The sequence below is a fragment of the Gallus gallus genome, chromosome 2 (assembly GCF_016699485.2).
Source record: "Gallus gallus isolate bGalGal1 chromosome 2, bGalGal1.mat.broiler.GRCg7b, whole genome shotgun sequence".
Classification (NCBI taxonomy): Eukaryota; Metazoa; Chordata; class Aves; order Galliformes; family Phasianidae; genus Gallus; species Gallus gallus.
The window spans coordinates 64672246-64699453 of record NC_052533.1 but is presented as its reverse complement, the minus strand read 5'-3'; the positions used below and the strand labels follow the sequence as shown (position 1 = coordinate 64699453).

The window sequence follows — 27208 nt, the reverse complement described above, 5'->3', positions numbered from 1 at the left end:
TCTCTCCTATAAATCAGAGAGAGAGACTGCCAAACCCTACAAGCAGAAGCTGCACAAGCAGGTGCAGCAGCCCTCTTCACTGCTGACCCCCCACCCTGCTGTGCTGCAGCTGGACAGCCCCCGCCAGCCATGTCACCCGAGGCCTGCTCCATTCCTTTTGACAAGAACAAGGGCAAGACCCGCACAAGAGAGCGCTTTTCAAAAGCTCACAAAATCCTCATAGAAAGCTGTACGTTAAATATTGAATATATTAGTCACATAGAAGCATGCCAGTACAAAAGGGACACAAGGAATTGCGTACATGCCCTGACATACAAGGGATGGGAACAAATGTAGCTGGATTCAGGTTAGGCTTCCATACCCAGGCCATAAGTGCTGTCAGGGTTATCCCCATCAGCTTATAAGGAGATTCTAAAAATCCAAATTGTGTTTCACACACACGTGTACGTAACATGTCACAACTTATCCCCACACATATAGCTAAGCTCAGAGACCAGCAGGTTTCTCTCACGTTCTTGGTGCACTGGTCTCTCTCCCCCAGGAAAATGCTGGCAACCCTACAAAGTACTTCTGATTTTTTGATAAAACCATTGCATTCTTCCAGTAACAGCACACTGGAATTAAACTGAAAATACTTACTTTACATCAGACAAAATGCTTCTACGTGCATTCATTTACTCTTAATTTGTTGAAATAAATATCATTCTACATTGCTTGAATGATATAGCGACACTATTAATAGAGAAGCTCAACATCATCCAAAACGATCCATCCTTCAAATCCTTCAAATCCTCTCCAATTTAGAGAGAAGGACATGGTGAAGTACCATGTCAAAGGCTTTGCAGAAGTCCAGATAGATGCCATCTGTCACCAGTCCGCTGTCCACTGAATCCTTCCCTCCATCATAGAAGGCCACCAGATCAGTCAGGCAACATTTGCCCTTGGTGAAGCCATGCTGGCCATCTCAGATCACATCTTTGTCTTGGATGTGCCTTAACATGGCAACTGGGAGGACCTGCTCAGTGATCTTCCCAGTCACACAGGTGAGGCTTACGGGCCTGTACTTCCCCAGGTCTTCCTGTCTCCCTTTCTTAAAAATGGGAGAGATGTTTCCCTTTTTCCAGTCACTGGGAATTTCACCCAACAGACACCACTTCTCAAACACGATGGAGAGCGGCTCGGCAAGCACATCAGCCATCTCTCTCAGAACTCTGGGATGCGTATCATCCAGTCCCATGGACTTATCTACGTTCAGTTTCATGAAGAGGTCTCCTTGTGGGTTTGTTGCACTGTTACAGTGGGATGAAATCTGCCCCTCTGACCCTCATCTAGTGGGTCTGGGTCCTGGCAGACATGGGGAGCCTGACCACCACTGAAGACTGGGGCAACGCACTGACTGAGTGCCTCAGCTTTTTCCACATCTGAGGAAGCCAGTTCATGGTTTTATGATTTTTATTATCGGTATTCCACATCACAACATCATGTAAAGCACAGGGAATTAAAGAGCTAATACACCAGTTCCATGGACTGACAACTTTCCGGATACCTGAATCTCAGAAGCAAAGAAGAACTGCATACCCCAGAGGACTTCGCCTTCAGAGGGCAAGATAAGACCCGCAAGTCACAGGACTCGCTCTCTCTCTTGCTGCCTGGCAGTTGTGGGTGTGCCCTGCTGCTGTCTGCCCTTCAGTTCAGAGGAAGGCCTTCGCTTTTGGACACTCAAACTCTCAATATATTTGATGTAATAGGCTCAATTCCAATTATACTGTATTATATCGTGTCATCTTGCATTCCGATATCATATTTAGTAAAATTGAGTCTACTCTTCAGATAGTTACCACTGTTCTGTCTTTGGGCCCAGCTCCCAACTCCATACCCCCCCCCTTTCCCTTCTTGGGCCTGTGGGCCTGCTGTCCCTGTCAGGGACAGATTGATCCAGATACCTCTGTGACACAAGGAAAATATGACATAGAAGCAGAGAAACACAGTTGTAATAAAAGGACAGACTGGAAACTGGGACTTCAAACTGCAGTTAAAGTTTGGATGACCAGAGAAAACTAAAATTAAATGGGAAGGGATTCTACCATGGAAGCCATAAGTCTTCTGTTAGGCACAGCTGGGCTATGGAAAGTCACACTGAACCACCAGTAAACTACAAAAAAAAAATGAAAGATAAACAAATCCAAACCAGAGAGAGAACTAATCATTTACTCGGCAAGGAGAGACAACCTATTGTTACAGCTTCAGTTTACACTGGAAACCCCAACATAAACTCTTACTCAGACTAGAAAAGACAAGAGCAGTTTGGGCAGTTGGGTGGGACGATGCACAGGGATGCCACGGCAACAAGCCCACCAAAGGCAACAAACACCTCTTCGCAGTGCTCCTGCTCTTGCAAGGTTCTACAAGGAAAGAGAAGAATTGACCAAAAGCCACCTTTACCGCTGCTGCGAGTGGCAGACAAGCTACAAAGCACGAGGTACAACAGGTGTCTCTGCACAGAGACTTTCAGAAAGCCCTACAGTTGGCCATGTCTGGCTTTGGGACAGAAGACTCATCCACCCAACAAAGCGCCGAGAGAGTGATCCCCCAGCCTGTGCCAGCCCCAGTCTTCCCCCTGAAAGAGACTGCTTGTGACAGTGGCAGCACCTCTCTGACTTTCGTCACACTGCAGGACAACATCAATGAGCTGTGCTTACCCATCAGGCAGCTGAGCCTTGAAACCAAGCAGACCTACACTTAAGATGGACCCGACAACACAGACTCGGCCAATGAAAAACTGCTGAAACCCAAGCCCTCTGAACTGATGAAACAAACTGTGACCTCAGCTGCTATCAAAGAGTCTGAGCTCTGCAGATTCAGCGAGGAATGCAGAGAAAGCCTGAAAGGAAGCAGTGGAAAGAAGCCAACGACTGTTGCTCTGGAAGATGCCATCGCAAAACCAAATGGCAACGGCAGATGCAACTTTGCTAGAGAGGAAAATAACCAGGCTCACTTCCTTGAAACCCCAGGGGGAAAAGATCACTCCAAAGAGAAAGGCTCTTCAAAGAGATGTTCCGTATACAAAAAAGCAGAGGATCGGCCCCCAGAACGTATCAGCCAACATCCATGTCCACATCTGGACAGGAAGCATAAACAATATGGTGAGAGACTGCAAAATGATGGCAGCCAAGGTGAAAACTCTGCAGACAAATTGCAGGAGGAATTTATACCAAAGGCAAACAAGAGGTGCAGAGGCTTGCCCGTATTCCCACTATCTCTGCACACAAAAAGCCTTTCAGCCACCAATGCAAATGGGAAAAAGCAGGCTCAGCCCAGCTGTGCTCCAGCCCCAAGTTTGACTGCCCAACAGCACAAGACTAAAGAAAGCTGCAAGACAGACAGACTGAACGCAGAGGACAGTTTCCAACTGGAACCTCTGCTGCACAAAAACAGGCTGGGTGCGAGGAACTGCCAGGGAAACGTAAGTGTAAAACAATGCATCTGGAAGTGCTGGGGAGGAGAAAGATTTAATTCCTGACAATGGATGACCCCTTTGACATTGAAAACACCCAAGCTACGGTCGTGGTACCAAGGAAGGTGATGAAGCAAGCAGAGCCCACTTTGCACTGCTGCTCCTTGCCTGCCTGTAAGAGATTATTCTTTTGCACCATTGTTTCAAAGCTTGCTGAGAAATACTGATGGACACATCCTGGTCAAAGGCTGAGAAATCATCTGTCTAAAGGATTACTCACAAGTCCTGGCAAGTCCTGGTCAAAGTGGCCAAAATCTTTCATCTGAAGATTTGCAGGACAGGGGCAACCAGAGAGAGATGAGTAGCAGTTTAATGGCCAGGAAGCAGTCATTTGTGTGGGCTTATCTTGAGGGAGACAGCCATCTCAGGTGGCACTCACATGACTTTTACCCAGGTGACTGGGAATGCCACTTTGACAGAAGAAGGATATAAAAAAGGGACCAGCAGCCAAGTAACTAGGTGCCTGACATCATATGCCTCACGATGTGATGCCTGCCTGCTGACGGACTCTTCTGGGCCTGCTACCTGAGACCTGCCTCTTCCTCCTGGACTTACTGTCACTGGACCTGCATGCTGCCTAAGGCTGGCCACTCTGCTGCTGCTCTCCCCCTGTAATTTTGCCTCGGACCATCAGAACAGCGTGCAGCAGGACATTGCTGGATCTTGGTGGTGACTATCTCTGCTTTCCGTAATTCTTGCTTCTTTCCTATCTTTCCTATTGCCCGCTTTCCCTTCCCCACCACCCTAATTCATAATAGTTGCCATCCTTCCCTTCCCCATCTCCCTAAACAGGTTGGGCTAACATTTCAACCGTTGTGTCTTAATCTCACCATCGGGTATACAAATATTAAAAGAACCTCCTCTCTCTCCTATAAATCAGAGAGAGAGACTGCCAAACCCTACAAGCAGAAGCTGCACAAGCAGGTGCAGCAGCCCTCTTCACTGCTGACCCCCCACCCTGCTGTGCTGCAGCTGGACAGCCCCCGCCAGCCATGTCACCCGAGGCCTGTTCCATCCCTTTTGACAAGAACGAGCGTGTGACTTTTTCTTTCTTTCCACAGGAAGGCCTGTCCTAATTTATCAGAGGGGGAATGCTTTAATTGGCCTGCCTCCTCCTCCCTCATTTCCCTGAGTTGAAGCTGCAGGCCCTTGCTCAGTCACCACAGTCACCCGCCTCTTCCACTCTATGAATTAGCTGTGGTGGAAATGTTGTACGACCCCATGTTTGTTCCTAACAATCCATGCGAAGACTGTGATCCTGAAAGAGTTCAGAGGACATCAAATCTGTGGCAGAAACTCATAAGAACAGCACCTGAAAAGTACACCAGTGCACTAGCAGCAACATATGAAAGATACGAGGAGCAACATAGAAGATCCCTATTTTTTGAACTCATTATTACGCTTCAAAACTTTGAACAACAGTTACCCCCGTCTCATGCTTAAATTTCAGCCATCTCCTCATTCACCTGCTCAAGCAAATAATTGTAGGAAATCTGTGTCTCATGCTGTTACACGAGCATGGAGAAGACATGAAGAAGTGGCATAAAAAACCCAATCCTGTACTACAAGCATGGATGAGAGAATTACAAAACAGAACAACCACCAAGGCAATTGCTCCAGTTACTGCGGGTCCTGATCACGACTCACAAGAGAACAACAACTCATGTAACAAAGAGAGGGGCTCTGCCATCAGATTGGGGGGGAGGAAGGGATAGTAGAGTGTATTGGCCTGTGTAAATTCAATGGCCTGGCACATCAGAACCACAGAAATATAAGGCATTGGTGGACAGTGGTGCGCAGTGCGCTCTAATGCCCTCGAGTCACGAAGGCACAGAACGGATTTGTATTTCTGGAGTGACTGGGGGCTCTAAAGAATTGACTGTATTGGAGACTGAAATACGCCTCACTGGTAAAGATGGGCAAAAGCATCCCAACACCATTTCATAGTGGGAGAAGCATAGAGGAAGCATTTATACCATATAGAAGTAAATTGCTATTTGCATGTCAGAAAATGGCTGTAGGAAACAGGAAAACATAAATTATTCAGAACAGCGAATAAACAAGAAGGGAATTTTCCCAATTTTTGAAAAGAAATAGGTTACCTGCAAGCAATGAGTCCACTATTTTTCACTCATAAAGCAATTGCTATATCTTCCACTATATGAAGTGTGCGTACCAAATCTGATACACTAGGTTGATTACTGCAAGACTGAGCAAAATAGGGAGCTTTTACAAAGGGCCTTGACTTCTAACAAATGCCAATTCAACCTATAGAGGATATTCAACTGTGCCTTTGAAAAGTTACCACACACACACACACACACACAAAAAAAAAAAAAAAAAAGGAGGAGAGAAAATAGTCTTTCACAATTATTTTTCAAGACAAGAGAGGCTTTTTAAACAGTGATCTAAAGATGAGAGCTTTGCTCTTGCACATTTATGCAACATTAGCACATGAGTTCAAGGCAATTATCTTGGTGCTTGTGACCAAATACAGCCTAAGACACCATTGAAAAGAAGCCCATAAATCTCATCGCTAAATTATTTATATTGCTGCTGCAGCCAGACGTCCCTTGGGCAGGGATGAGTGCCTCCTCCACTTTGTCCCCACATGAGCCAGGACTAACAGCCCAACCCACACTGCAGATACCCACTGATTTGCTTCCTGCACCAAAAAGAGTCCAGCCACAGCTCGGCCACAGTCCCAGCCTTCATTGGGAAGAAACAAGAGCCTCTCGGCTTCTGAGTCAGAGCAAACTTGCTGTACATTTAGCTCATTTTTTCCTTATTTTGGCCGTTCTAATGAGGGGAAAAAATAGTGAGCATAGATAATGAAAATGGTGTTTTGTGTGGAGGGTTAGTTCAGTATTAGTTTGACTGAAGGATGAAATAGCAGACTGTTGATGGTAGAGTTTTCTGCTTCGTCACCTATTTTTCTTAAGATGGCAAACAGCTAGCAAAGTGCTCATTAATGGGTAGTGACAAGTAGTTTCCTGTGGTCTTAAAACAAACCATCAATTACAGAAAGTGTTTTCAGTTCTCAAGGCTAAAAAACATCCAGTACCATTCAACTGGTTGCATGTTTTTCAAATGATGAGAAATCCAACTGCAAAACATACGCAAAAGAGAAGAAAGAAACTGCTGTGCTTTATCCAGACCAGAGTGCTTCAAAATAGATTTCAGGTGAGGGTAGGATACTCAGTGTCCCTGCAAAACAAATGGCTCTTTGAAAACCTACAGCCTGATCTTCATTTGACAAGATCATCTTTGTTCAGTGGGTCAACAAGTGCTCAGGCCCTATAAAGACTACATACATAAAATATATGTGGTTTGTTGTTTGGTTATTTTTTTTTTTTTTTTTGCATAAAAATTAAAATACAGTGGGAAAAGAGCAAGGCTGTAGTTTTAACAGCTATTACCAAAAAGGTTATTTCTTGTTACTTTTTTTGTCCATTTCAGCCCTTGTGGATGGGCAGGCCAAGAAAGAGCAGACTTCAAACCAGTTACAAAACATTCACTTATGAATGGCAAGAACAAATTTTGCCTCTAGAGTGTCAGGGAACCCCATGCTAATAAAACCAAGTCATTTTTTGTCCATTTCTGTCTATCTTTAAATGACCCCTGGTGAGAAAACACAAACCACATTGGCAAATTTTATGAGATCACACAGAAAGGGAAACCAGTTGCACCTCTAGAAACAAGAAATAGCAGCAGCCTAAAGGTGTGGAACGAAACAGAGCATTGGACCTTATGGGCTATTTATGCCACCTAAAACAAATAAATTCTCTTAGATCTCCTTGCTGGAAATATATCAGAAGAAAAAAATGTATATAGCTTCTGTATTTAAAGTGGTAATAAAAATATGCTTCTGAGCTGTGGACAGAAACTGCCCCGGATGATTAAGTAATCATCCTCTTATGCAATAGACATGATTGTTTGGAAAAACTGGCTTGAAAAGGCACTAAATGTACCCAAGCAAGGAGTAGAATTACAAGCACTGTAGAGAACAAGATCCTAGTTTTCTTTCTTCAGTAGCTTGCAGTATGTTATACAGCTGGTCTGAGACCTTCTGCATTAGGGGGTTTTACCATTCAGATTAAAAAAAATCATAGCATGAGTATTTTTGTGTATACATCCTGTAGCCCAGTGTTAGAGTTGCCCATTAGCCATGAGCCAATACAAGACTCAGATTTTTTCAAAGTACCTTCTCATCTTTCTCATCCTGTAGAGCTATATCAGGGACTCATTTACTCTTTGCACGTGTATATGTGTGGAATCTGCAGAAAATGTAGAAACATCTGTAATGTATGGCTTTCTGCAAAAGGAGAGCTCTCTCCCAGCATCCAGCTTCTTACAGTGACAGAGGTGATTGCTTGTGCTATTGTGCACCCACTACATGCTAACATGATCCCTCTCGATCCCACTTGCGTGCTTATGCCATGAGCAATAAAGTAAGGCCTGTCAAGCCGTTTCAGATTCAGATCGTTCTCATTATTCATCCCAGCGGATATTGTTTCAGTCAGATAGGCCAGTGGTTTCACAGGAACTGTATGGGTATCTTTCTATAATATAACCACAGCTCTAACCACAAAGAAAATACTTCCACCCATATTTAATACAAGCAATATCTTCATGTAGAAGAAAGGATAGCGGGGATCCCTTTGTGAGTATCCTGAAGCAGGCTAACTACAACAGTACCAACTCACTTCATTAGAGATTGTTCATACTTGTCATTCCTTAGAGCTGAGACTTACCTGTACAAATTTTATAGCCTTACTCAGGGATGGTTTACCGAAGTCAGAGAAGAAATACAAGGACCCCCATTAGCATGACCTAGCTACATCTTGGGTCAGATACGAGGAAATTTTTTTAACTTGTATCTATTTTTTTTCTACCTGTCTTCCCTTTTCAGCCATAAATTATGTGCTTAATTATCCAAATGTCAGGCTGTGCTTGCAAATAACTTGGAAGGTCAGATCAGAGTGAGTTAGGCTTTTAAAAGCCAGTTTCAGGGACCAGCCTTTTCTACAACAGACATACAAGTACATTATGGTTAGAACTCACTGCCACTTTTTACAAGTTTCTTCTAGAATAGTTGAAACAAGGAATGAACAGCTCCTCCCCAGTTAGGGAGTCTGTGATGGCAGATCCCATGCTATGCACTTGCAGGAAGACAAGTTTTCAGTTCCAAGATTTCCCTGTGGGAAAGTTTAACTATACTGAGTCATCGATGTCGGACTCTATAATTATAGAGGAGCATTCAGACTCCATAGGACAAACTTCCATTTACACACAGGACAATCTCAACCCACAGTAAACTCAACAGTATGAGATGAAGGACACAAATGGGCCCAGTTTTATTACTTTGAACCATTAACCCCAGTAGGACATTAGTGCAAGGAAGTCACATTGGAATGCAAAGGGCTTCACAGAGGGACCATAGGCCAAATGATCGTGGCTCTAAGCAGAGATATTCTGAATTGGCCTGGAGCATCTCCCATACAAGGAAAGACTGAGTAACCTGGGTCTGTTCAGCCTGGGGAAAAGAAGACTGAGAGGGGATCTGATAAATGTTAAGAAATATCTAAAGGGAGGTGGGAGGCAAATGTATGAGGCCAGGTTCTTCTCGGTGGTGCGTAGTGATAGGACAAGGAGTAATGGCCTAAAACGTGAACATAGGAAGTTCCACACTAATATGTGGAAGAACTTCTTTACTTTAAGAGGGAAAGGTTCCCCAGAGAGGCTGTGGAATTCTCCTTCTATGGAGATATGCAATACCTGTCTGGATGCCTACCTGTGTGACCTATTGCAGGGTGTCTGCTTTGGCAGGGAAATTGGACTTGTTGATCTCTTGAGGTGTTTTATAGAAGACGTTAACCAACAAGAGGCAACACACAGGTATCCTAACTTTTTCTCCTGTTTGCATGATGGGCATGGAAACAATGCAGATGGAGACTACTGGCCAGATGCATTGGTTTTGGCAGTGAGCAGTCAGCCTTGGTCACAACCTGAATTAAGCCCGAGGAAATCAGGACTGCTCTGTACATGCTGCCCCAGCACAGCTGAGGTGGGGAAAAGATCAGGGCCTGTCCCCAGGTCTTCCACACACAAAGGCTACACATTTGTTTGCCAGGCATATCAGACCTAAGCAAACATCCAAAGCCCATCACATAATAACACAAAGGCTAAAACATGCTTCCAAACCCAGCTGCCTCAGCCCAAATGCTGACTGACCTAGCATCTCTGTGCTCCTGAAGTTCCATACGCCATCACACAAAGGTGTAGAGTTTTGGCATCCTACTCAGGAACCATGTTGAGGCCAACTCCCCGCCCAGTATCAGCTCCTCTGACCCCACCAAGAAAGAGGAAATGTTGTGAGGTCTCAGCAAGTCTAAGTCAAACATCCAATTTCCAAGGTTTAAAGGACCATATGATTGACTGAAGGGATTTCCTTCTGACTAAAGGTAAGAATGGAATGTTTCCACTGAAGAACAGGCACAGCTTTCTAGCATTTCACGTGTAAATACAATGTAGTTGCCTCCTCTGACTCTACCAAACCTCAAAGCTCACTGCAGCTTAAGTGGTAGCCCATGAGAAAAACCTCAGACTCTGAAGGATGGTGTAGAAACATCACAGCTCTAATCCTTTATAGCATTAGCTTGTTTAAACTTGAGGAGATAGAAAACAAAGCATACACATCAAAAGATACCTGGTTACGTCACCTCAGCAGTTCCGTGAGTGTGTTTTCTTGTACTTTTTTCTTCCACTATTTTTTAACATGTCTAGGGATCTCAAATGAGCCAGTGTCCTTTACTCTCTCACGCAAAAAAGAAGCTGCAAAACATGTCACAGAAGTTACATCTTTGAAGAGCCAGACATGAAAAAAGATTCTGCTGCTGCATTAAACATAAATTACACAGCATAAACCCTGAGCTTTCCCTAGAGCTGGAACCTTGTTTTCCTTCATCCAAACATGCAAGCAACACTTGGATTGGTTTTGTGCACTCTGTCATTCATCCCCTCGGTTAAATAAAATGAAGAAACTTGGGGAGAAAGTGTTCATTTAACAAATGCACAACAAGGAGAAGGAACCTAGTGAGAAACATCTCTGTCAGATATGGGAAAATGAGAAACCAAAAAGGAAGTACTGTGCACAGTGCTTCGAGCAGTTAGGAGCAGCAAAGGAAGGTTGTGCAAGACAGCTCAAAAAGCAGGAAGAAACATGTAGTCTTTATATGTGCATTAGGAGGAGAGGAAACAGATGACTGCAAAAGACATATATGCAAAATTTTGTCAAGAAAAGACCTGAACTACAGATTATTTTTCTTCTTCCTGTAGCTTCTCACTTCTCTCCCCTCCACAACTCCTGTATGTGTCTGACTAGGTCACACAGACCAGAAAAGCAGACCTGAGATCTTACACCTCACATCTCTGTGTAACTGACCTCCTCCTCACAGAGGGTGAACACAACTTTTCCCAAACATAAGTAGGGATGAAGATGTTCACTGTCTGTAAAAACATTGCTTTTCCACAGTTATACTGAATATAGGCACTCACTTTTGGAAATTTTACCAAAGGGCCTTTATTTCACCTCCCAACCTTGCCAATAAAATGGATACAAAGAAGAGTTGATTTAGGGCAGAGTGCAACAGTGAGGGGGAAATAAAAGCTGAATTTATCACATCCTTCTTCACTTTTTAATTAGGGGAAATATTGAAGAAAGACTCGGGAAGCAAAATCAATTCGCTGCCCTTCATTCGGATTCTTGTTCAGTGACAATTTGACTCCTAAGACCAAATTCTCTCTAGGGAAATAATTCCACTCACTTCAAGGCAATTGCTCCAATAGGTTAGTTGCTTAAGTTTCTCAAGTCTGTGTGCTTCTCCGTTTTGTTCTCTGCACCTGAAAATACCTTAAATTTCAAGGCATTTATGCATCAGCTTTTTCAAAGAGGTCCTCAAAGTGAAATACATTTTCTCTATACAACTCAGCCTTTCTTCATATCTACAAGTCTTAGAGCAGACTCGAAATTATTTTAACTGTAAAATACCAAAGGTAAGAAATTTTAGAATATTCATCATTGTGATTAGAAGAAAAAGCACATGTAACATTCTGATGGACATAAAGTCTACATGATAGGGGAAAAAAAAATGCCTATTAGTCCCATAACTAAAAATTCAGGTTCCCCACTTCCCATCTGGAAGAAAGACATATTGCTGAATATATTGTGCATCAGCACAAATATTTAATCACTTAAAAAACAAATTCTGCTATAAAAATTGTCATTTACTTCTGCTACCTTTTCTTTTCCAGTGCTTTAACTTTATTTGGAACTTATAATCAAAATAAATGTTGAGGAACCTGACTGTGAGTTTTGTTGAATATCTAAGCCCCTTGGAATTTATGTTCTACTTCTCATTTCCAGCCCTGGTATTTCTCTGTAAGATATCCCGCTGGGAAGTAACCAGAAAATCATTTCCTTTTTTTTTTTTTCCTGAGGATCTTATAAGTCACATAAGAAAGATGAAATGACCATCAATACTTCCCATGGGAAAGACTGGAAATAGAGGAGATCCATGAGTAGTTCTTAATGCATTTGCATCTCCCACACGTTCTAAACCCACATGAAAATCAGAACCCACATGGTAAAAGCCCTTATGATCTTCTGCACCACTTAAAAATTTAAACAGTTCTCTAATGGAAAAAGATAACCTATTAAAGGCAGCAGTGCCCATCTACCAACAGAATGTTCATGCTGCTCAGACTGCAGGGGCTCTCTATTTTACTGCTAAGTTTCTTCCTGCTTTTTTTCTTTTGTGTGTAGCACCAACCAAGATGGAAATCTAACAAAAGCTGCTGTTTCACAGGAGGGATCTCCACTTCATTTTCCTGTATGGATTTGCTTCTTTGCTTGCTTGTACTGAGGGAATTCAGAGACACCTGGATATTACAGCTAGGCAATGGGAATGAAATGCGGATAGCAGGGCAAGATTACTGTGATCTGATCCACCAGTGTTATCTTTCACATCTGTGCAATTTGAATAAGTAAATCCAGCCTTCCTCTTTCAATGCAGGCAGTTCTTTTCATTTTTCTCTAAATAATGTCACCTCAAAGCTAAGCATGAAGCAATCATTATCAAAAATCTCAAAGCCTGGGAGACAGACAAAACAATTTTTTTCTGAACCGTAGTTTAAAGGCCAAATGCACATTTCTGTTTACCTGCAGAAATCCCCTGAAGGCATACTCCCCTCCACACCGAGCAGATACACCACTACAAGAGAGCAATTACTGTTAGAGCATCCCTCATCCTGGTGAAATACAGCTTAAGAGACAGCAAGAACATTTGTCTTGCCTGAGCCTTCAGTAGAGTGTTTCTATGCAAGCACATCTACTTTTCATTCCTGAGAGTTCACTTGTGGTGAGTTACTGTGGCTCAGGTGATGAGTGACTCAGCCTCAATGGAGAAACAGCGTGGGTCAGCTGAGTCCATCCAACATCTCACTGCCACTGCTGTATCCTGCACCCCCTGTTCCACTCTTGCACGCGTGCCCTTGCTTACACTGCACCAGCTCCACTGCTTGTTGGGAGCTTCTAAGAATTGATACAGACCAGTAATTCAGCAGTAGATTATCTCAGAAAATGAAACTGAATTTTCTGCCAGGATAAGAGCAAAGTTCACATGGTAAAAAGTTTTACAAGCCACCGAGCCAGCACAAGACTGTCCACCTGAGAGCAAAGGAAGGGGTAGGGAGGACAAACTGCAGGGGAATCACCCTCCTTTAGCTCCTGTAAGACTCAGATACAATGCACAGCTTCACCTTTGGAATCATGGAGATAGCGGCTCTTGTCACTACAAAGGCATCATGTGGAGTGTCAAGGAGGGAATGGTGAAAATTCATAGGAGTAAACACTGGGAGAAATAAGAAAAATGTGTGTGGATGGAATTGTCCAAAAACATTTTTGCAAAGGAAAATTGCAGTATGAGTACTTCAATAGAGAAGATACTTTACTCTTTTCAACAGTTCTTCAACATCAATCATTAACAAACATTCAGCATAAAGGATATCTATGTTAATGATTTAGTGCCTTGGCTCTTCCACTGAGAGGCTAAGCACTTAAATCCAACACTTAGAGGCTGGATAGCAAGTCATTAAACAATAACTGGAAAAACTCAAAGCCTTTCTAGGAAGGAATGATAAAGAGAAACGGAAAGAGAGAGGGGAGGTAAAGGGGAAGGAACAGAAAAGTATATAACACAAAAACAGTACACGGTTTTCATTTCTTTTCATTCTTTGCAAGTTGTTTTTGAAGTCAGTACATTACATTTTAAAAGCCTGTAACAACACTTCTTTGCTCTTTTAATAAAGAGTTCTTAAAGCCGTTAACTTTCACATAGACTATAGTCTTCCTGAATGGGAGAGGCATGGAATGGCTGTTCTGGTAGCAATCATTGCCCTCACAGCCACCTGTCCCTCCTGTAAGCATGCATAGCTGGCTGCTTACCACAGAGCAGTGTCCTCACCATAGGACTGTTCTTTTTGCCAGAGAGATTAGTGAGGCATTGACAGCCAACAGCTGCTACCACCACAACAGTAAAGCCCTCAAGTAAGCCGCTAAGCTGGGAAGCAGATCCATAAGGGTAGAAATTGCATTGTCCAAGAGTAAAAACCTACATGTAATCACAAAAAAAGTCAGCGTGGTACAGGCTCAGAGTTACAGGAACAGGTACCCAACAGTTTCCCTATGAAAACCTACCTCATAGGCTTATATCATTAAAGGGGCCTCCTTCCCTCATGGACCAAAGATGCATTCTGCAACATTGCACCAAATGCCCAGACTGGCCTGTAGGTATCTATTATTTACTGCAATCTCAGGAGGTCCATGCTAAAAGCAACACAGGGAAGCGTGCTATGTTTTATCCACCTAGTTTTCAGTAGCTCTGTCGAGCACTTCTGTCACTACTGACAGGGCTGAATAATGTTCAGTGAAGTAGGTGAAGAGTTACATGAAACTAGCTTCCAGAGGAAATTAATTTCCAGAGAGAGGCTCTGGCTCCTTGAACTTTGTTTTAAAAAGCTGTGTTTTATTGCAGTCTAAGTTAATGAAGAAAGGTAACTGACAGACTGCTGTGCCGTCTGTGTTATCCTTCAGCCACCTCTCTTCCAGTAGCATTAGCGGAATAGGAGCAATTCACTGAGTTGAGCTTCTATTTGCATTCATCTTATTTTTAACTTGCCATTCTGTTGACACAATAAATAATGAAACCTACTTTTAATATAATGCTGTACATACGGCATCTCTACCATGACCATTCTTGAGCAGAACTGATGGCAAGTACTGCACACACTCAACTCTTCTGCCTAGGAACCCCTGGTGGAATAATATCTGTTTAGCTCCCCACCTCATGCCTTAGGAGCATCTGATTTCCAAATAAAATAAAATAAAATAGAATAAAAATCTGCTCATATTCTGTCAGACTTACCACAGTGGAGATCCCTCTAGGGTCTCTATATCTCAGCACCATGCTTGATCTAGTCTTTGTACGTTGGCAGATTCTTGGGGCCCTCAGCCAACATCCTGTTCCAGAGAGTAGGATTAAGGGAGTATTAAGTCCATCAGCCAGAAGAATAAGTTTCCCATGAATTGCTTAATACAGTGTGTCTATACTACAAAGTTTACTCTAAAATTAAGGATAAACTTGTCTGTGTAACTTATATTATTATTATGTAATAATATGTAACATTATACAGCACATAACCCACTGACAGCCCAGTACTTACTGCTTCAGACAACACTTATCACAAACATCTCACCACAGTATCTGTTGGTTCTCATTTTTTTTTTCAGAAGCATGGCTTTCTACATTTCAAAGAAATGTAGGAAAACGTGGCAAAAATGCAAAAGAGACTTTTATTGTGAAAAGGCTGATATTCCACACTGTTAATCTTAGCATAAAAATCAGGCACGTTTCTCTCTGTGCAGGATATTTTGCATGAATATTGCTGGAAAACACACTTTGATGTGATCAGATGCTTCGTAGTAGCTCTTCACCAGCTATATCAGGAAACAGCAAACGGGCTGAAGCAAAGACTTCACACGATGGGATTTCCTTGTGGTATTTTCTACTGCTATTTTGAAGAAAAATGATGAAAAACAAGGAATACTTGAAGAAGCTTTAGTTTACATGTGTTTGAGGCTCCATGTGCCTGCAAAGTATAAGGTAAAAGCATGTGCAAACTGGAAAAAGAATTTTAAAAAGCAGTGCTCAAAAACACCAGAAACTGAGCTGTATAAGTACATGCCTTAGACTAGGCACAGTCACAGGCAAGAAGGAAAGGAGATGTCTCAAGATTTAGCTGCCCTTAGAAATTTAGGTACAAGACTAATTCCTTCTCCATCTTCACCTCTCTCGCATAGTATTTTACAACTTTGTCTAAACATTATGAAGATGCCCTACGTTCTTTGCTAGCTGAAGAGCTTCTCAGTGGCCTAAAAGCAGCATTTCCTACAACAAAACCCAAATCTACAGCAGTTTTCCTTAGCATTTCTGGACCTATTCTGATAGTGTCAAACATATACATCATATACAAATACATGCATAAAAATATAGCTATAATATGTATCAAATAAGTATGCAAATATATAAATATCATTTGATCTGTATTAAACTCAGCCATGTCTGATTCATTGCAGCGCATACCCAGCCTTCTCAACAGTATTTGCCAGCCATTAGCATTCAAAATTAATGAATCATTTCCTCATCAGACTGCTTTACAAATAGAACTGTTTTCTTTTCTTTTCTTTCTTTTTTTATTATGAATTCCAAGGAAATTTGTCTTCAATTTTTTTTTAATGTTAATGAGTTTTAGTTCTCAAATACTTCTTTGTGACCACCAGCATTAGAACGTTGCTTTTTAAAAGCAGACGTGTGACATGAAATAGTATGGCTCCAGAAATCAAAGATCAATCAGTCAATATAAATGTATGAAGTTTAGTAGTTTTGTTTATTATGTTTATATATTTGTTTATATTCATAAGCTTTGTGGACAATCTAGGGCAAAATGTTAGGACCAGATGTAGGAAGTCCTTGGTTTCTGGAACGGCATGAAGCATCAGTGGGGTGCAGGATCCCTACCTTCAGGGGATGGGAAAGCAACACGTAATGATGGAACCAAGACTTCACATGAGCACTTCACGGAGGAGCAGGGGAAAGCCTGCAATTCTTGAGACTATGGCTTGTAGTCAATAAGCAATACAATGCCTAAACTTCAGTCGCAACAGAATTGCAGAACGGCCCAGGTTGGGATGGACTTCAAGGATCACGAATCTCCAACCCCTGCCCCCACCACAGGCAGGGCCACCAACCTCCACATTTAATACTAGACCAGGCTGCCCAGTGCCCCACCCAACCTGGCCATGAACACCTCCAGGGATGGGAGGACCTTCTGCTTTTCTAACTCAGAATTATTTATTTTTACAAATTAACCTGTGTTCCAGCAGTTTTGCACAGTCATTTTTTTGTTGTTCTGTGCAGATGCAGCACTGCACGAATAGTTGCATCTGCTAAACAAGCTCAGAAATGCCTGTTCAGACCTATGCATGGCTGCTGGTTCAAATGCTATAGCTAGAAGTATTTCTCTAAATGAGAGCCAAGACTTCCACAGAGTCATAGAATGGCTTGGGTTGGAAGGGACCTTAAGGACCATCCAGTTCCAACTTCCCTTTTGCCACCCACTAGATTAGGCTGCCCAGGTGCCCATCCAACCTGGCCTTGAGAGCTTCCAGTTTTGATTGTCTCCCTTAAGCTGGCACTGGAATCACATGGGCCTAAACCTTGATATCCAACAAAATATACTAAATGTACAAATAATAACATTCTACCATCTACAATGTATCTTCAGATCTTAGAAAACCTCAGGATACTGTTCTTCTAAGAATATATCCACACCAAATAATTTGAGAGGATGTGCCATTCTACAGCTGTAATGGGAACCAGGCTGCACTCCTGCTGCTTGCCTTGTAATCTACAGAACTGTGGCACGACAGCCTGCAAGATGCAAAGCAACCACCACCAGGGAGTGTAATCAGGTGGGTGCCAAGACAAAAATACTGAACTAGTAGCCCCAAGCAGAGGAGTGAATGAAAACCCTGCTGCTCCAATGGATAGGGGTTGTGTCTGTCACAAGGAGCTGAAAGCCCACTGTCAGCAGGCACGTGTAATAGTCAGCAGAAATCAGCATACGTCCTGAAAAATAAAATTCCTCTTGTAACTAAACCTAAGGAAAGTGCTTGCATGTGTCTGTGTGCTGATTTGCATCATCTTACCTGTATTCCTGTACCACACATTGAGTCTGATCTGCACAGTAGGGGCAGGTCACACAGACAAAATCCCTGACATCTTTCCTCCCCTTACAGAAGTCAACATCCATGCAGAGGCATGACAGCTGCTGGGCCCATGTACCAGCCTGGTGCAAAGGGACCTCAGTGGGGAGCGGAGAGGGAGCTGAATGTGCAGTTGGTGCCTTTTTGGCTTCTCTGTGGCCAGGTGCCAAGTTCAATTAATTTTATGCAGGGTCTCCCCGCTCCTTTATGTCAACAGCTGGTAAGAAGGCACCATGAATTTGTACGAACAATCAGAAAGTTAAAAGGCAGATTGTCCTCTCCCTGTGCAAGTAGAGGAGAGCCCTGCGTTTGATCTGGATGCTCTCCAACTAGCAGCTGCAGCCTGTCCCCTCCAATTCAGGCTGCTCAGAGCCCTTCCCAGGGCTCAAACATTTTATTTGCATTTCCCTTCCTTACCACGTGTAATGGAACATACTGCTGAACACAGTCATCAAGGCTATACATAACACACCACAAAAAAGATGTCCCTTTTTTGTGCAGCTCACTTCTCCAATAATAAAAATACTATGAAAATGCACAGTAGCACAGGCCATCTTTCAAGTCATAGTTCTTGCTAAATGACAAGAAACATGCAAGGCCTCATGTTAAACCCTGTACAGCCCTGACTGCATGCTGGAAGCTTTCTTAGCATAGTAATTAGTAACGCTCAAGGCTTTAACTAAGTGTTTAAACTGCAGTGTAAGCAAAACACATCCTCTGACAGAGATATAATTCATTTTTAAAATAGAGTATACATCACAGAACTGGACTGTACCACCATTTTCCCACTGTCCATCTTTGAAAAGCAAGTGAAGAAAAGGGCAACCTTCCTGCTCCAGGAAACCAGCTGCATAGCAAAATCTCCATTTACTACACACCAGCCTCTGCTCACTGCCTTTCCCAGTCAGGACCTCATTCCCAAACACCTCTGGGTCACAGCATCGCAGAATATCCTGAGTTGGAAGAGACTCACAAGGATCATCCGGTACAACTGCTGGCTGCACATAGAACTACCCAAAATCCAAACTCTGTGTCTGACAGTATTCCCAAGTGCTTCTTGAACTCCTGTAGCTTGGGGCCTGACCACTAACCTGGGGAGTGTGTTTCAGGGGCCTGATGCACCCCAGGATATGGCTGGCCATTTGGGCTGCCGGGGTCACATTCAACTTGCTATCAGCCAGAACCCTCAGATTCTTTCTCTAGGGCTGTTCTCAGCCTCTCATCCCCTAGCCTGTACATATAGCCAGAGCTGCTCTGCCCCAATGCAAAATCCAGTGCATGCTCTTGTTCAGTTTCATGTGGTTGGTGATTATCTCACATTCCATTTGTGTACTGTTTTCTTCAAAGTCTCTGTACACTCTAAGGAGTCAACAGCTTCTCCCAATTTAGTATCATATGCAAGCTTACTTAGTATACCTTCTAGTTTTGTACCCAAGTCATTTATGAAAACATTAAAGAGAACTGGCCAGAAAATGGAGCCCTGCAGAACCCCACTAGTGACTGGCTGCCAGCCTGACATAACCCCAATTAATAAAAGCCTGTGAGCCCAGCTCATCAGCCAACTGTTCACCCACTGCATCTGTTCCCAAACCTCCATGCACCTGTGGGCCTGGAGAACCCCAGCCCTGCCATAGTTTTCACCTGGGGGACTGCCATTCCCTCCAAAAGCAGGCAGAGGAGCCATACTTTGCTCTCACACACAGAAGGAAGCTCCTGTGCTATGCAGAACATCTGTACTTCAATGCCTCACCATCCCCAGGAAGCCCAGAAACAGCTTCATGGCAACCTCAGCATCAGATGCAATAAAAAAGTAATTATGGGTCATGGCCCTTCCTTTTTTTGTGCATGCACATCTTCATCAATTATATTGACAGGCCCCACCAGGGGGATGCATACTGGACCTGTTGCTCACCAATGCAAATGAACTGATTGGTGACATTAGCATTGGAGGCTGCCTGGGCTGTAGTGACCGTGCTATAGCTGAGTTCATGCTCTGGAGGAATATGAGGCAGGCAAAGAGTAATATTAGGGTGTTAAATTTCAGGAAAGCTAAATTCCAGCTCTTCAGGAAGTTAGTCAACAAAACACCCTGGGAAACTGCCCTCAGGGGTAGAGCAGAGCTGGCAGATCTTTAAGGAAGCTCTCCTTAAGAGTGCAAGAGCTCCCCATCTCCAGGTGTAGCAAGTCAGGAAAGGAAGGCATGAGACAGGTGTGGCTGAACCAGGACCTGCTGGTCAAACTGAAGAGCAAGAAGAAAATGTATACGCAGTGGGAACATGAGCAGGTACTGTGGAAAGACTATAAGGAAGCTGTTAGGCTGCATAGGGATGGGGTCAGCAAAGTCAAGGCTCAGCTTGACCTGAACTTGGCTAGGGATGCCAAGAAGAACAAGGAAGGCTTATACAGGTACCTCAACCAGAAGAGGAAAGTCCAGGAGAGCATACCCCACCTAATGAGTGACACAGGCAGGCTGGTAACAACAGACAGGGAGAAGGCTGAGATACTTAACAACTTTTTTGCCTTGGTCTCAACTAGAGTACTGCGTCCAGACGTGGAGTCCTCAGTACAGGAGAGACGCAGACCTGTTGAAGTGAATCTAGAGGAAAGCCACAGAAATGATCTAACTGATGGAACACCTCTCCTATGAGGACAGGTTGACAGAGCTGGGGCTGTTCAGCCTGAAGAAGAGAAGGTGACCTGATAGCGGCCTTTCAGTATCTAAAGAGGAGCTACAGGAAAGAAGGGGACAGACTCTTCAGCAGGGTCTTAAGTGACAGAACAAAGGGAAACGGCTTCAAGCTTAAAGAGGACAGATTTAGGTTGGATATAAGGAAAAAGTCTTTTATAGTGAGGGTGGTGAGGCACTGGAACAGGTTGCCTAGAGATGTGGTTGATGCCCCCTCCCTGGAGAACTTCAAGGCAAAGCTGGATCAAGCCCTGGGCATCCTGATCTAGCTGTGCATGACCCTGTTCATTGCAGAGGAGTTGCATTAGGTGACCTTTAAAGGTCCCTTCCAACTCTAAGGATACTCTGACTCTATGACAGTGGGATTAAGTGCACCTTCTCATATAAGCCTAGACAGGCTCAAGCTGTGGGCCCAGGAAAACCTCATGGAGTCAAACAAATCCAAGTGCAAGGTCCTGCAACTGGGTTGTAGCAACTCCCACTATCAGTACGGGCTGGAGGATGAAAGGATAGAGCACAGACCTGCTGGAAAGGACTAGGGGGTACTGATAGATGGCAAGCTGGACATGAGCCAGAAATGTGCTCTCACAGCCCAGGAAGCGAACCGTATCCTGGGCTGCATCAGAATAAGCATGGCCAGCAGGTCGAGGGAGGTGATCCTGCCCCTCTACTCCGTGCTAGTGAGGCCTCGCCTGGAGTACTGCATCCACATGTGGTATCCTCAGTACAGGAGAGATGTGGACCTGTTAGAATACATCCAGAGGAGAGCCACAGGAATGATCTAAGGGAGAGAACACTTCTCCTGAGAGGACAGGCTGAGAGAGCTGGGGCTGTTCAGCCCAGAGAAGAGAAGGCTCCAGGGAGACTTTTCAAGGAGGGCTACAAGAACGAAGGGGACAGACTCTTTAGCAGAATCTGTTGTGATAGCACAAGGGGAAATGGTTTCAAACTAAAAGAGGTGAGATTTAGATTGGACATAAGTGGTCAAGCAGTGGAACAGGTTGCCCAAATATGTGGTGGAAGCCCCACCCTTGGAGACATGCAAGGTCAGGCTGGATGGGGCTCTGAGCAACCTGATGTAGCTGTAGGCGTCCCTGTTCATAGCTGGACTAACTAGCCATTAAGGGCCCCTTCCAAGTCAAACAATTCTATGATTCTATGATCTTTTCATTCCCCTGCAACTCAGAAATCGTCCCATCACTTTGCAACCTAATGGAGAAACTGTGCTAGAGCACAAATGTCATTTATCTCCTCATAACCATCTGCTAGTTAGAAAAGAATCAGAGCAAATGAGATCTCCTGGGCCCAGGAACCTGAGTCTGGTGAACAAACCAAGAAAGGTGCTTCCCAAAGGTCCCTTTGCTTGTAACATGGAAAGGATACGTTGGAAAATCAGCATAGGCAGAAGAACCTTTTTTTTTTTTTTTCCAGAATAGTTCTTCACAAATTAAGATACACTTTCAGAAGTACTATTGTGGCTTTATCTAGCTAAGTATCATTTTGCTGGAGGCCAGGCATCCTGTTTTTTTAAAGAGATTTTATGGACAGTTTGTCTTAATATAATCTCCCACAAACTTTTATAGGAGCATTTTATTTAAAGCAGTCTGTGATCTGTATAAACATTACCATGGTATTAGGATAGCCAAGCTCTGAGTTGAACTAGAAGTCGTGTGGGAGCTTTATTTGGGATATTAAAGCAGCACAGTTCAATATATGATTTTATTTGCAGTAGACTGCTGGGAATTAGAGATTAGTCATATGGGGATTTTAACAGTTGTGAAGTTACGAGAGGCTGACTCAATGGTTTTCATCTTGTAAAATGTCAGCCAACTGTCTAGTTACTTCAGATTATGAGATTAAGAAGTTAAAGCTTAAATCCCCAGAGAAAGGCTGAAATTTGGGGGTGAGAGGGTGGAAGAAAAGCACGGAAGAAGGAAGAGAGAGGTAGAAAGGTATGTGCCAGCACTCCACAGTTCTCACAAGTGACTAGAAAAATGGCACCAGTTCCTCCAAATTTAATTTTCTCTCCGTGACCCTGTGTCAGATTCATTCAGTTTAAAGTCGATTTCATATTATTAATTGTCAGCCTTGAAAACTCCACTTGGGATCCACAAATCAAGCTGTGTATCTTTATGCCTCCTAAATCACCAGTAATGAAGATGCTGCCCTTTGTAATTTACCTGTCATTGCTTTGGAGATCCAGACCCAAATCCATCTCGTTCAGCCCTGCAGTGCCTGCACATGCTCGCTCTGGATCATTTCTGAAGAAGAGCTGCTGTTTTAGTGTGGACATTCCCCAGGCCTCCTCACTTTTTTATTCCCTGTACAAGCAGACTCAGTTTGTTGTACAGATATTGCTGGGATGCTCAGAGGATCTCTGAAAGATGAGTCTCAAGATAATGGGAAAAAATGCTGTAAGTGAAGGATCAGATAGGATTACCCTGCTCTGCCCTGCTCTGTACGTTGACCATCTCAGAAGCAGAACAGGCAGAGGATGAAATCAGAAAAGGATGAGGACAACTTGCCTTTCATAAAGCAGGGAGTTTCAAGATATCCTTCCTTCACTAGGCTTTATTTTGCATGCATGCAGGAATCCAGGCTTCTTTGACACCTAAATTCTTGGCCTTTTGCTACCAATATCAATAATTATCATTTGTTATTAGTAGAGAACACTTGTCCTATTAGAAGTCCATCTTTCTTCACATTCTAGACTTGCTATTGGTTTCATTTACACAATCAAACAGTCTATTTAAGCTTGTACCTTTAGGAAAGTGATAGTGCTTTACATTAGAAAGTGTCACTTGCTAGATTCACATATGGCAATTGCATGGTGAGTTGAAAAAGAAGCAATCAAGGGCTGTGTGTGGGTGTTTCTGATTTGTGTCTGAGAGTTACTGCCTCGCTGCCAGGTATAAAGACAGAGCTAGAACAAACTCTTCTAGCAAAAATAACACTATTCTTGACTGTTCACACATAACTAAGATCAGGGATCAGATTTCTTATGTCAGTTATCTTTTTAGCCAACTACAAGCCCTGTGTATTGCAGCAGCCCATCTAATTTTCACTATCTGCAGTCCAATTCCTGATAATTGTTCTGTCCCAGAATGACCATTCAAACGAGCAGAAATTAGCTGACCCCAGAACCTTTGTATTTACTCCCCCAAACATGCATCAACTCCAAAACCCATATATCAATCATAAGCTTAAAACTTCATCTCCCACCACCTCACTGGGAAATGCTGACTACACAGGATTTTTGCTCAATGCATTCATCAAATTCTTGGGATGGTGCAGCCGGGAAGAAAAAATTCACCACATAACCATTAAATGTCACAGCAAACTGCCTGTAAAGAAAAGGCAGCTATGTAAGACTTCAACAGGCACTGAGTGTAGTCCATTTTGAACTGAACCCAGAACTTCCTTGTAAAAACACCCTCTCCTTAGCAAGTGACTCGAAAAAGAACCTTATGCAGGATGTTTAAACAGCTGTGGAACTGAAGCCTTATGTACATCCCTATGATCTTCGCTGGCTGTCATTTTTTCCCTGCCCTTACAAAGGTCTAAAATAACAACTGTAGTACATTAGACAAAGCAATCCTGATGTAACTTTCATCTCAGGAGTTCCCTGAGCACCTGACAGTGGGATGCAGGGGAGGTATATCAGGACAGGGATCAGTCTCTACTGTAGCAGTTTTCATTTTCCTACAGGCTTCCCAAAATTGGTACAGTTATGTTACTCATCCTCTGGGAGACTGAGAATATACACCTCTGACAGTCATGTTTTACATCTTTCTCCCTTGCTTTTCAACATTTTAGCTTAAGAATCTACACTCTGTAAAATACTACATTTGCCGTCACAGCTAGAGTCATTTTAGTGCCATAGAATGGCAAAGGGGAATGATTTATTTTCCCTTTGAGAACAAGAAGACATCCTTGCCCTCCTGACTTTCACCCACTAAACTCCTTAATCATTGCTGAACTACCACCAAGGCAATTTTCTTAATCCATGCCGTCTAATCCCGTTCTGATGCTTTTTAAATATCTCACCCACATGCTGCGGCAATAATTTTCACTACTTATCAATCACTGCAAGGAAGGTTCTTCCTTGAAGACCTGTAAATTTGCTTGCCAGTGAATTTCACTGGATATTCCCGGACTGTGGCTGCCCGTAGCAGTTCTTTACTTACTTTCTCCATGCAGTTCACAGCAAACCTCTGTGGTACCTCTCAAGTGTCCCTCCAGTTACTTTTCTTCCCCCCAAACTGAAGAATGCTACTTATTCTCCTGCCATAAAAAAACTACAACATCTATCATATTCCTTGCCATTTCCTGAGCATTTTCCAGTCTTACTACTTTCTGGATAGAATTGCATAGATTTATAGAGAGACACCATGTTTGATCTCCATTTCTTTCCCGATTGTGTCTACTCTTTCATCATGAGGGAACTGAACCAATAGTTTATATAAATGTAGAGGTGCATTTTCTATGCCCCAGTGGAAACAGTTCGGTTACTGGCATTCTGGGCTCAGATGAACGGGAAGATACCTCCAATTAAAAAAAGCAGAATGAAATAATCTGAGGCAGTCAGCTTAGAACTTATTTTAGAAGAGAAGATAGCGAGATAATAAAAAAGAAAGATGTATGCAAGCTTTTCTAGCACAGTGTTTTGGAAGGGCCAAAAAAAATTAAAAAAAAAATCATATTTTGTTGTCAAGCTGTGGTTTGAAAAAATGTCACCGAGGAAACCATAGTAGAAATTTAGGGTATGTCTATGCTGCACAATGCTAATTTACCCAGCTGAGCTCTGTGCTAATGCAGCTATATTGCTTAAAATACTTACAGCTAAGTAGTTTAGAGCTCTCTCTGAATTCTCTTCAACAAACTGCACTACGCAGTAGAGAAATACATAATTTTTTTCAGTCTTCAGCAGTGCAGGAAACCTTGAAAAGGCAAGTAACACCAATATCACCTTTGCACCACTGGGACAGCAGCTGTGGTGTCTTTACAGGTACAGTGTGTTGAACAAACTTTGCAAAAAGCCCCAGCCAGGGGACCAACCTATGCAGCCTGATTCTCTATAGGCAAAGATGCCTACTGATTTTAAGTAGGGCTGATCTCAACAAAAGTGCTCCCAGGCACAAAATTAAACCTGGGCATACGGGTCCTCTGCAGCAGTAAGGCCTAAAATTGGTAATCCCCCCATGCACAGAATGCTATCTCTGTGATAAGCCCATGCAAGACATTATACTATGAGGGTGGCAGAGCTAGACACACAGGGGTGTCGTACCAAGGACTTAAGAGCATAGGACTGCATCTTAGAAAATAAATATAGCTAGAAAAGGGAGAGGCCTTAATGAGTTAACTCTGGTCTGGACAGAAAGGTTATTTCGGCCATAACAGCAACACCAGTTTGCGCAGAGGGTGGGTGATGAGGTCCCAAATCTTTTTCCAGAAAGGAGTTCCAGAAAGAGCATCCTTTCTGCTCTTACCTGAAGCTCTTGGCGCCAAGCAAGCCCCACCTGTCTTGAACAGGCAGGCTGATGTGTCCCCAGATTCACAAGGAACAAACAACCCTAGGTTGCCGAGCACCTTCTGAGAGCGTGAAGGGATGCTAAGAGCTGAGGGGTGCTTTGAATGCTTTTAAGGACCTCATCACTGAAACAGGTACAGAGTAATCACACCTCCTGAACACCAGCATGGCTATCTCCACAGGCCGGCCTGGGAGAAACATGGTATTAAATTAACAGCTACCCATGACACCCAGAACTGACATGATGGCTGATGTATTTTTGGCCTGATTTCCTGTCTGTCAGCTCCCTTTAGTGAATTTTCTCTCTAGCTAATTTTAACCAATTTTGAAAGAAGGGCTGAAGTCTCACAGATAATTATATTTTTATAAGTTTCAGGGATCTGGCAGCTGGAGAGAGAAGAAAGACCAAAATTAGAGCTTTCCATTAAGGAAAAAGGCAGGCAAAACTCAGCTGCTATATATGTGCCAGCAAGCCTGAGACAGTCAACGAACCCATACACATACAGCTGCAGACTGGCATCACAATTGTTCTTTCCTGTCCAATAGAGCTGTTAAGTAGAACATAGAGATGAACCAGCAGTTTTGCACTGGTGTATAGGTTGGGACACAAACTCACAGATGCCCAGGCTTAATAAGTTCTGTTGTTCTCATAACAGTTTTGAGGAGGTAGTAGTAGTAGCAGAGCATCTACTGAAATTAGGATGATTTGTGAAGGTACAGTCAAAAATATCTACTTTATGATAGAAAGAAGCAATGGTGACATCTCAATGATGACTTTTATTCTTGACTGTTCTGTTTTTCAACATTGAATCCTACAATTATTAGAAAGAAAAGTTGGACAGTGAATTTGGTAATTATTAAACAGGATTTCAAAGAATCTCATGCCAATCTTCTGTTATGTGTCAAAATGAGGGAAATTGTGTTTTGCCTTTAAATTAAAAGAAAAACAATGCTTCAGAAATAAAAATGTCATTGCTCAAGGAAGAGTAATAAAGCATGAATGCTTCTCCTTCAGCAGACTGTCTTATACGTGAGCAAGAACACTGAAGTCAATAAATTACTATTACCCAAACTTCATAAATTCTCAGTGGTTGG

At 43.0% G+C, this 27208-nt stretch overlaps 1 protein-coding gene across 3 annotated transcripts in view; it reads right to left on the bottom strand.

The window, feature by feature from the left end:
* Positions 1–27208, bottom strand: part of F13A1 (coagulation factor XIII A chain) — a 155716-nt gene that overhangs the window by 118119 nt on the left and 10389 nt on the right. The window contains exons 1-3 of one of the 3 annotated variants that reach the window (XM_046918045.1): positions 22764–26793; positions 14998–15092; positions 10224–10348 (exon numbers count right to left, since the gene is read on the bottom strand). The gene's annotated coding sequence lies outside the window, so the exon portion shown is untranslated. Of the gene's footprint in view, positions 1–10223; positions 10349–14997; positions 15093–22763; positions 26794–27208 lie in introns of those variants that run through there. The other 2 variants (XM_046918054.1, XM_046918034.1) reach the window with 2 other exon arrangements.